The following is a 12,171-nucleotide window of genomic DNA, read 5'->3' on the forward strand; positions in this document are numbered from 1 at the left end:
TGTACAATATTCCGCTAGATATTTTGCTATGCATGTATGATACTAGAATGATAAAAAAAATCTGAGAAATTCAACTCCATTTTTAAATAGGTAGCATGATAGCATCTACAGTCTTTGCCCTCCACAAAGATTTTTTTTTCTCCTTGCAAAAGACAAAGAAGCATAGTTAAGCCTGAGAAATTCTTTAGGAAGCTAATGGTGTGATGCTTCTGCAATAAGACAGAGATGGGAATTTCCATTAGATTCAAGTATTTCACTGAAGTTTTAAGGAGGTTGTTAATTGTAAGCCAAGTGACCATTTCCAAATCCTCAATTTGCCATACTGAACTGCTTAAAAAGGTCACTGATGTATCATTTTGCATTTAAGCACTCATCACTTTATTAAGTTCAAAGGCTCTTATTAAAATGCTAGTATAAAGGTAAATAAGATTTTGTTACAAAAAGTCCACACTGTTATTCCTCTTTGTTAACCAATACTTCTATTACTATATTCTCACTAGACAAATTCAAGCAATAGTGATTTTTACACATAAGTACATTACATTTGAGCTTTTCCCCACTTTGTTAATACCACCTACAGTTAACTGCCCACAACACTCTTCTCAAGAGGTAATAGTCTAGTATACATTATTCTGTTTATATACATTATATACATTTATATACATTATATACATTATATCAATGGGTGTATATATATATATGTATGTATGTATATGTGTATATATCTATCTATCCATCTATATATATATATATATATATATATATATATATATATATATATCTCCATGAGGTGAGGTGTAGTTTTTAAAACATATATAGTGCCCTGTGATTATTTTTATTGTGTTAAAATATACTTAAAGATTTTTGCATGTTATATACAGATTTATATTTTTCTTTTAATAATGAGATAGCATTACATGGAGCAGCAATATAGCAAAGTCATTAAGAGTGAGAAATCTGAAATCAGAATGTTTAGATTAGAATGCTTGATAACTACTCATTACCTGTGTGGGTTATGGCAAGTTATTTAACCTCATTGAGACAGTTTTCATTCCTACATACTGGAGAATATGAATATGACAGCAAATTTCACTTTGGTGATCATAAGCACTGAATGAATTAATGCGTGTAAATCGTTTGTGTTTTAGGATTACAGTAAATCCCTGTTAAATTATAGATGTAATTATTGCATAATGTCAGATGTTTGATAATTTAGTGAATTATTTCTCACATGTTTCTTGAAGCTTTTCATTGGTATAAACAATTCAACAGTGAATATCTTTGCTAATATAACCTTAGCACTTGTCAAATATTACTAAAAGTTAAATTGCTAGCTCAAAGCATATATGCATCTTAAATGTTATGTATGTTATCATTTGCTTTCTAAAAAGACTATTATTTCATTGATTTGTAGAAGACATTTACATTCTCTTGATAAGAACTATGTTCATACATGTATGCTCAGTTGTGTCTGACTCTTTGTGGCCTCCCAGAATCCTCTGATCACAGGATTATCCTGGCAAGAATACTGAAGTGGGTTGCCATTTCCTTCTCCAGGGGATCTTCTCAACCCAGGGATCCTGCAGCTCCTGCAATGGCAGGCAGATTCTATACTACTGAGCCACTTGGGAAGTCCCAAGAAGTATGTTCATCTATTATTAAATCTTCTTTTTTAATCAATATTTGCTCCAATTTTATAACTTTTTAAACTCTGACTTTATTATCATTTATCAAACATAATTTTAAAATTTTAATTAGATCAAGTTGTTTTGCTTTTTTCATGAATGACTCTTGGGTTTAAGATCAAGTGTCAGTGATTTTTTTCCTCAGAAAGGTCAGATAGTAAATACTTCAGATATTGTAGGTCACATATGGTCATTGTAACATATTTTTCTTCTCTGATTTTTGTCTTTATATGACTTTTCAATATATAAAAACCATTTTTCACAAGCTGGATTTAGCTACAATTCAGATGTGAGCCATAATTTGCTGAACCTCCCCTTAAAAATGTTATAAAAGTATTCTACTATATTTCTACTAGTCTTTATAGTAGAAAAGTCAGTTTAAAATAAAAATGAAAATTAGCCAAAGACAAAATACAGAACCCTTGAGTTCAAAAGAAAAAATATATTCACTGAGAAATTTTACGTAGACTATTCTCACATAGATGTGTAATTCAGGAGTATACTAGATATATATGGTATAATATACCTATAACCATCTTCCCTGGTGGCTCAGATGGTAAAGCATCTGCCTACAATACGGGAGACCCAAGTTCGATCCCTGGGTTGGGAAGATATTCTGGAGAAGGAAATGGCAACCCACTCCCGTACTCTTGCCTGGAAAATCCCATGGATGGAGGAGCATTGTAGGCTACAGTCCATGGGGTCACAAAGAGTCGGACACGACTGAGCGACTTTACTTTCACTATACCTATAACCATCAAATAATTTAAAAATGTCTTGAGTTGATAGTACCCTAGGGAGATAGGTAAAAAACAAACAAACAAACAAACAAAACACTTAAAGGAATCAATCACAGAAACTAGGGAATTCCTAGTTTCCACAATCTAAATTTGCCCAAATATGAAGCACAATAAAAAATTACAAAACACAAAAGAAAGCAGTTCAAAACATGAAAAAGTCAATGAAAACAATCAAGAGTGAAGTCCCAAGTATACTGTTAGTTTTTGCATTACCAAAAATAACACAACAAAAAATCTGTTAAATGTTTAAAGAAATAAAAAAGAACATTGAAAACAAATTGAAAGAAAGTGAAAATGTTAGTCATTTTTCATGTCCAACTCTTTGTGACCCCATGGACTGTAGCCCACCAAGCTTCTCTGTCCATGGGATTCTCCAGGCAAGAATACTGGAGTGGGCTGCCATTTCCTTCTCCAGGGGATCTTCCCAGTCCAAAGATTGAATCCAAGTCTCTTATGTCTCCTGCATTGGTTGACAGGTTCTTTATCACTAGTGCCACCTGAGTTGGTGTGGAAAACAGCCATGTAATACTAATAGAATAGGAAACAATATCAATGAAATTAAAAACTCTGTTAAGTGTGGCTTCTAATCAGAGATATAGAGAGTTTGAAAGAGCATCACTCACAAAAACATGGGCAAAGGGCAAATCTTTTGATGTCTTGATCTTGTCTGACCACAGAAGTCTCAGGGAACTCAACCAAACTGATTTCTGAAATAATATAGGTACTATCAGGGAGAAACATGACTTGAGCATTTGCTTATCATGGACAGAAATCACTGACCTTCACATAAACCAGTAAGAAGATTCAGCTAGACAATTTTTAAATGTTGAAGTATAACTGACTTGCAATATTGTATTAGTTTCAAGAGTACAGCAAAGTGAGTCAGTTATTTTTATAAATTATATTCCATTATAGGTTGCTACAGGATGTTGAATATAATTCCCTGTGCCATACAGTAAATCTGTGATGCCTATCTATTTTATGTATAGTAGTTTTTATCTGTTAATCCCATGCTCCTAGTTTATCCCTCCCCCGCTCTTTTCTCCATTGGTAAATAACATGTTTTTTTTTTTTTTTTTTTTCCACGTCTGTGAGTCTTTTATCTATTTTGTATACAGATTCACATTTTATTATTTTTTATTACTAAATAAGTGATTTATTTAGTTATGAATATAAAAAGTCTGCTGTTCAACCAAAATATGACATTTAGTGTCCCAGGTTTCCCATCACATTTTTCAAGGGTACATTGAAAGACACATATGAGTTTAAAACGGAAGCATTGCTTTGAACTATTGTTAGATTTTATCTTTTTTTTAAATTTTTATTTTATTTAACTTTACAATATTGTATTGGTTTTGCCATATATCAAAATGAATCTGCCACAGGTATACATGTGTGCATTCCAATGTTTATGGCAGCACTATTTATAACTGATAAGACATGGAAACAACTCAGGTGCCCATAAACAGATGATTAGTTAAGTAGACATGGTAGATAGATAGATACATAGATAGATATAGACATATTACTCAACCATTAAAAAGAATGAAATATTGCCATTTGCAGCAACATGGATGGGCACCTGGGAAAGTTATAAATAGTGCTGCCATACATGTTGTTTAGAATTTTCATTTTTAGGGATACATAGCCAGGAGTGGAATTGCTGAATCAATATAGTAGCTGTATTTTTGCTTTTTTAAGGACCTTCCATACTGCATGGGTTTATTTCTGAGCTTTCTATTCAGTGCCATTGACCTATGTATCTGTTTTTGTGTGTGTACCATGTACTGTTTTGATTAATAAAACATTGTAGCATAGTCCAAAGTCAAGGAATGTGATTCATTCAGCTCTCTTCTTTCTCAAGGTTGTTTTTGCTATTTGGGATTTCTTTTGTTTTCAAACAAGCTTATTATTTTTTTTAATTCCAGTTCAGTGAAAAATGCCAGACATATACCCCAAAGTTCATAGCAGCACTACTTACAATAGCCAAGACATGGCTAAATGTCCATCAACAGATGAATGTGTGTATATACATATACATGCATATATATTGAATATATATATAAAACACATTATATATATGAATATATACATTATATAATACATACATAATGTGTGTATTATATACATACATAATGTGTGTATTATATACATACATATATACAATGTATGTATATAATACATACATTACAATTATACAATGTATTTATATAATACATACATTATATATGTATATATAATTGACTATTACTCAGCCAAAAGAATGAAATAACGCCATTTGCAACAACACAGATAGACCTAGAGATTACCATAGTAATTGAGGTAAGTTTGACAGAGAAAGATAAATGTCATTTAGTATCACTTATATGTGGAATCTAAAAAAAAAAATACACAAGTGAACTTATTTGCAAAGCAGAAATAAACTCACAGACATAGAAAATAAACTTATGGTTACCAAATAGGAAAGAGGTAAGAGGGAAAAATTGGGAATTTGGGATAACAGATATACACTGCTATATATAAAATAGATAAACAATAAAGACCTACTGTATAGCACAAGGTACTATATTTAATATCTTGTGATAACCTATACTGGAAAATAATCTGAAATAGAATGTATGTGTGTAACTACTGAATCACTTTGCTGTATGCCAAATCAATGAAAATCACTTTTCATTGATAGACAATGAAACATTGTAAATCAACTATACTTCAATAAAAAAATAAATTTATGTGGAAGACATATTTAAGAAAATTATTATTTAAACAGGGAAGAGTAAAGGAAGTGAAGGTATATGCACTTCACACAAAATAAGTAAAAATATACCAATAGATTATGAAAAATTATATACACGTAATGCCAATAATAACTACTGCAAAAGCCATATACGATGTTAAACTCAAGGACAATAGACATTAATAAAAAATCAAACTCTAGAAAATGTTTAAGTAACCCACAAGTAGATAGAATTAAAAAAGAGAAAAATGAAAAATAGAACAAACTTATTTGCAGAGACATACCTGATAAGGATTTGTATCTAAAATATACATAGAACTCTTAAATTTCAGCAATAAGAAAATAATCCCATTTTAAAATGTGGCAAAGACACCACACCAAATATATACAGATAACAAGCATATGGAAAGATAATCCAAATCCCATGTAAACAGGGAAATGTAAATTAAAACAACAATGAGATACAACCACACATTAAAATGTCAAAAACCCAGAACTCTGACAAAATCAAATGCTAGTGAAGGTGTGAACCAACATTAGCTCATATTCATTGCTGGTGGGAATGCAAAATGGTAGCTTCTTGGAAAATTAAACATACTTTTACCATCTGATGCAGCAGTCTCAGCCTTTGGTATTTGCCCAACTTGGAAACATGTTCATATAGAAACATGCACACAGATGTTTATAGTGGCTTTATTCATGACTGCTGAAAACTGCCAAAATTTGGATACAATAGAGATTTCCTTTAGTAGGTGAATAGATAAATTGTGATACACCCAGACAATAGAATATTATTCAGCTCTAAAAAGAAATGAGCTAGCAAGCCATGGAAAGACATAGAGAACACTTAAGCAGATATTACTAAGTGAAAGAAGTCAATATAAAAAAGCTACATACCGAAGAAAAGAATATTTTATTTACTTTTCCATATTTCAACATTTTTGCAGTTATCATTTTTGAGATATAAAATCTAAATTCTATTAGTGATTAAAATTTCATTTTTCAACATGTTTGTCAATATTTAAATCTTTATTTATCAATTAAAAAATTAGATACATGAATCAAATTATATTTTCAGTACCTATGAAGTATTAATGTTAAAATTTTACATATCATTTTAAATAAAAAAGTGAAAATAATATAAAATGATAGCTTATTCCATAGCCATAGAAATGAATAACTAAACAGATTAAGAAATTTTTCTATGCTTAAAATATTTTTAAAGCTAGTTGAGAACTTACTATTCATAGAGCAAATCATGCATGAACCATAAAGTTTAAACTTTAACAATAGCTTTTATATCCCTTTGCTGTACAGTAGAAACTAAAAATTGTATAGCAACTATACTGCAATAAAAATTAATTTAAAAATTTAAAAAAAACAAAAACAAACAAACAAACAAAAACCAATAGCTTTTAGAGATCTCTACCCAAATGTAAGTTTATTGAAAATACTTTTAATTTTTATGACTTAGCCAACATGTAATTGAAATTATTTCACCAAACAAAAACCAAACCTTAGAGTCATGACCAAATACAGCCATGGAACTTATAAACTGGTTATTATTCTCAAATAATTTCCGGCAAATGAAAAGAAGTTATAGTTCATAACAGAATTACTCACACACAAGGATTCAAAACCTAGATTCTTAATCAAGGAAAATTGCTGCCTTGAAAACTATTTTGAGAAATACTTGACATTTAACACCTTTCTGTATTAAAAATGCAATGCATTTTCTACCTATTTTTTAGTAATAAACACGATATTTCAGAACATAAAGATCATAGATAGAAAAAGAAAGCTTTAACAAATCAGTTTTTAACATATTATGGCAAAGAATATTCAAAGCAGGCTATTTTTATCCTTCCTGGACAAATTTAAGGAATGAAATGGGAAAGCCTAGTTTTACTGTTAACTTGCTATAATGAAATAATGAATGATTAGAACAAAAGTTGTTCCTATGATGCTGAGAACGGTACAGGAAATGAATAAAAGGAAATGACCAGAAGAAAATTCCCAGACAAATTCCACAGAGGCCTCTCCAGGTATAATGAAGTGAGCACAACTTGTTAGAGTTCTGAAAGAATAAAAAAAACAATTATTTCTTTAAGTAACATATTTCTCTTTTCCTTTCTATATAGTCTATTTTTATATCTCTCTTGTGGGGTTAGGATTCTTTGGGATGATTTGGATATGGGATAGAGGTGTAGAGTAGGTAGAACCAGAGTTACTACATGCAGGATTTGTTCGAACTTAAAACTATAGGATGCTTCAGAGTAACTGAGCTATAAATCAACATAGTTTTTAGTGTATTTGGAGAGGAAGAAAGTGCAATTTCCAGAGCTGTATTTTACTTCAGAATGGGAGAAAATAGTAGCAAATGAAGCAACTGAAAAACAACTAATCTCAAAATATACAAGCAATTCCTACAGCTCAATACCAGAAAAATAAATGACCCAATCAAAAAATGGGCCAAAGAACTAAATAGACATTTCTCCAAAGAAGACATACAGATGGCTAACAAACACATGAAAAGATGCTCAACATCACTCATTATCAGAGAAATGCAAATCAAAACCACAATGAGGTACCATTTCACACCAGTCAGAATGGCTGCAATACAAAAGTCTACAAGCAATAAATGCTGGAGAGGGTGTGGAGAAAAGGGAACCCTCTTACACTGTTGGCGGGAATGAAAACTAGTACAGCCACTATGGAGAACAGTGTGGAGATTCCTTAAAAAACTGGAAATAAAACTACCATACGACCCAGCAATCCCACTGCTGGGCATGCACACCAAGGAAACCAGAATTGAAAGAGACACATGTACCCCAATGTTCATTGCAGCACTGTTTATAATAGCTAGGACATGGAAACAACCTAGATGTCCATCAGCAGATGAATGGATAAGAAAGCTGTGGTACATATACACAAAGGAGTATTACTCAGCCATTAAAAAGAATACATTTGAATCAGTTCTAATGAGGTGGATGAAACTGGAGCCTATTATACAGAGTGAAGTAAGCCAGAAGGAAAAACACCAATACAGTATACTAGTGCATATATATGGAATTTAGAAAGATGGTAACGATAACCCTGTATGAGAGACAGCAAAAGAGACACAGATGTATAGAACAGTCTTTTGGACTCTGTGGGAGAGGGCAAGGGTGGGATGATTTGGGAGAATGGCATTGAAACATGTATAATATCATATAAGAAAAGAATTGCCAGTCCAGTTTCGATGCAGGATACAGGATGCTTGGGACTGGTGCACTGGGATGACCCAGAGGGATGGTATGGGGAGGGAGGTGAGAGGGGGGTTCAGGACTGGGAACACGTCTACACCCATGGTGGATTCATGTTGATGTATGGCAAAACCAATACAATATTGTAATTAGCCTCCAATTAAAATAAAAATAAAAAATAAATAAATATATTCATTTCACAGTAATATGCATGGAAAGTATGTTGAGTGGATGAAGGTTACTTAAATCAGAATCAAACTTGTAGAGAAATTTCTATCTCCCTTTTCTATTCAAGAATTAGTATTCCCCTTTCCCCCACCCCCCAGGCTCCTAACACAGACTTCTTTGACATTTTGCATTGCAGGCAGATTCTTTACCAACTGAGCTATCAGGGAAACCCTTAACTCTTCTTACAATGTACCAACTAGGGGACTGCTGATTACATCAGTTCCTTTCAGTCAGTCACTCTCTGAGATTCAGTACACACAATTAATTTTAAAGTATCCTTCAGAAAGTCTCCCAAGGAAGAAATTACATATTATTTATTATCTAAATAGAGAATGGCATTGGTGTACTTAACCTCAAAGTAAATTTAGGAAGAGAATCACAGATATTAGCCAGTTCTCTAAATGCACTTTTTAATGTTAGAGGGCTAATAAAATTCTAGAATTTTGAATTTACACTAGACAAGACAGTCTTTCATCATATACCTTAGGGGTAGCCAATTGTCTTGGTTTTCCCAGGACTGTCCCAATTTTAAAACATAAATTTCTGCATTCCATAAAACTCCTAAGTTTTGAGCAAATTGGTATAGTTGATTAGCCTATGCATGCTGGGTGCGTGTGTGCTAAGTCCCTTCAGTCATGTCCTACTCTGTGAGACCCTGTGGACTGTAGGCCACCAGGCTCCTCTGTCCACGGGATTCTCCAGGCAAGAATACTGAAGTGGGTTGCCATGCCCTCCTCCAGGGGATCTTCCCAACCCAGGGATTGAATCCCCATGTCTTGTTCCTCATCTTACAGGTAGTGATTTCAGTTTTTCACCAGTGAGTATGATACTAGCTGTAGGTTTGCTATATATGGTCTTCATTATGTTGAGCAATGTTCCCCCTATGCCCTTTCTGGAGAGTTTTTATCATAAATGGGTGCTGAAATTTGTCAGAGGCTTTTTCTGCATCTACTGAGATGATCATATGGCTTTTATTCTTCAGTTTGTTATATCACACTGATTTATCTGCAAATGTTGAAAAAACCTTGAATCCCTGGGATGAATCCCACTTGATCATGATATGTGATCCTTTTAATGTATTATTAGATTGGCTTCCTAGTATTTTGTTGAGGATTTTTGTGTCTATGTTCATTACTGATACTGGCATGTAATTTTCTTTTTTGTGTTACCATTTCTGATTTTAGTATCAGGGTGATGGTGGCCTCATTGAGAATGAGTTTGGTCATGCTCCTTCCTCTGCAATATTTTGGAAGAATTTCAGAAGGATAGGTGTTAACTCTTTTCTAAATGTTTGATAGAATTTGCCTGTGAAGCCATCTGGTTCTGTACTTTTGTGTGTTGGAAGTTTTAAAGTCAGTTTCTATTTCAATACTTGTGACTGGTCTGTTCATATTTTCTATTTCTTCCTGGCTTAGTCTTGGAAGGTTGTACCTTTCTAAGAATTTGCTCATTTACTCTAGATTGCCCATTTTATTGGTGTATAGTTTTTTATAGTAGTCTCTTATCATCCTTTGTATTTCTGTGGAGTCCATTTTAACTTTTACTTTTTCACTTCTAATTTTGTTGATTTGAGTCCTATCCTTTTTTTTTTTTTTCCCTTGATGAGTCTGGCTAGAGGTTTATAAATTTCAACAACAATTTTTTTTTGTATGTAGAGATCCTGAATAGTCAAAGCAATCCTGAGAAAGAAAAATGAAGCTGGAGGAATCAGAGTACCTGACTTCACACCATACTACAAAGTCATCAAAATAGTACAGTACTAGCACAAAAACAGAAATAAAGATCAATGGAACTTGATAGAAAGCCAGAAATAAACCCATGAACCTATGATCATTTAATCTACAACAAAGGAGGCAAGAGTATACAATGGAAAAAAGTTAGTAACTTGAATAAATGGTGCTGGGATAACTGGACAACTACATGTAAAACAAATGAGAACATTCTTTAACACCATACACAAAAATAAACTCAAAATGGATTAAAGATATAAATGTAAGACCAGATACTATAAAACTTTTAGGGGAAAACATAGGCAGAACATTCTTTGACATAAATTGCAGCAATATATTTTTCAATCTCCTGGAATAATGGAAATAAAAAGAAAAATAAACAAATGGGACCTAAATAAACTCAAAACCTTTTTCACAGCCAAGGAAATCATAAACAAAACAAAAGATAACTCACAGAATAGGAGAAAATATTTGTAAACAATGTGACTGACAAGGGATTAGTCTCCAAAATTTACAAACTGCTCATGTGGCTCAATATATATATGTATATATATATACCAATAAAAAAATGGGCAGAAGACCTAAATAGACATTTTTTCCAAAGAAGATATACAGATAACCAAGAGGTACATGAAAATATGCTCAATGACACGACTTATTAGAGAAATGCAAATCAAAGCTACAATGAGGTATTGCCCCACACCAGTCAGAATGTGTGTGTTAGTCCCTCAGTCGTGTCTGACTCTTTGCAACCCCATGGACTGTGGCCCACCAGTCTCCTCTGTCCAAGGAGTTTTCAAGGCAAGAATACTGGAGTGGGTTGCCATTCTCTTCTCCGGGAGATCTTCTCAACCCAGGGAACAAACCTGTGACTCTAGCATTGCAGGCAGATTCTTTACAGACTGAGCCATTAGGGAAGCCCTCCAGTCAGAATAGCCATCATCAAAAAGTCTACAAACAATAAATGTTGGAGAGGGTATGAATAACAGGATACCCTCCTACACTGTTGGTGGGAATGTAAGTTGGTACAACCACTATGGAGAACAGTATTGAAGTTCCTTAAAAAACAAAAAATACAGCTACTATATGAACCAGCAATTCCCCTCCTGGGCATATATCTGGAGAAAACCATGGTTTGAAAGGATACATACATCCCAATGATCATTGCAGCTTTGTTTACAATAGCCAAGATATGGGAGCAATCTAAATGTCCATCAACTGATGAACAGATAAGGAAGTGACACATATACAATGGAATATTACTCAGTCATAAAAAAGAATAAAATAATGCAATTTCCAGCAACATGGATGGACCTGGAAATTATCATACTAAGGGAAGTAAGTCAGACAGAGAAAGAGAAATATTATATTGTTTATATATGGAATATAAAGAAAAATGATACAAAGTAGCTTATTTACAAAATAAAAAAAGACTCATAGACTTAGAGAACAAACCAGGGGGATGGGTTGGGGGGATGGATAGTTTAGGAGGTTGGGATTCACATACATACACTGGTGTTTTTAAAACAGATAAGCAACCACCACAATATTGTAAATAAATTATCCTCCAATTACAATAATTAAAATAAATTATTTAAAAATAATTAATTAGAAAAAACAGATAAGCAACAAGTACCTACAATAGAGCACATAGAACTCTGCTTAATATTGTGGCAGCTTGGATGGGAGGGGAGTTTGGCAGAGAATAGATACATGTATATGGATACATGCGTATGTATGGCTGAG

This window comes from Bos javanicus, chromosome X (assembly GCF_032452875.1).
Source record: "Bos javanicus breed banteng chromosome X, ARS-OSU_banteng_1.0, whole genome shotgun sequence".
In the NCBI taxonomy this organism is placed as follows: domain Eukaryota; kingdom Metazoa; phylum Chordata; class Mammalia; order Artiodactyla; family Bovidae; genus Bos; species Bos javanicus.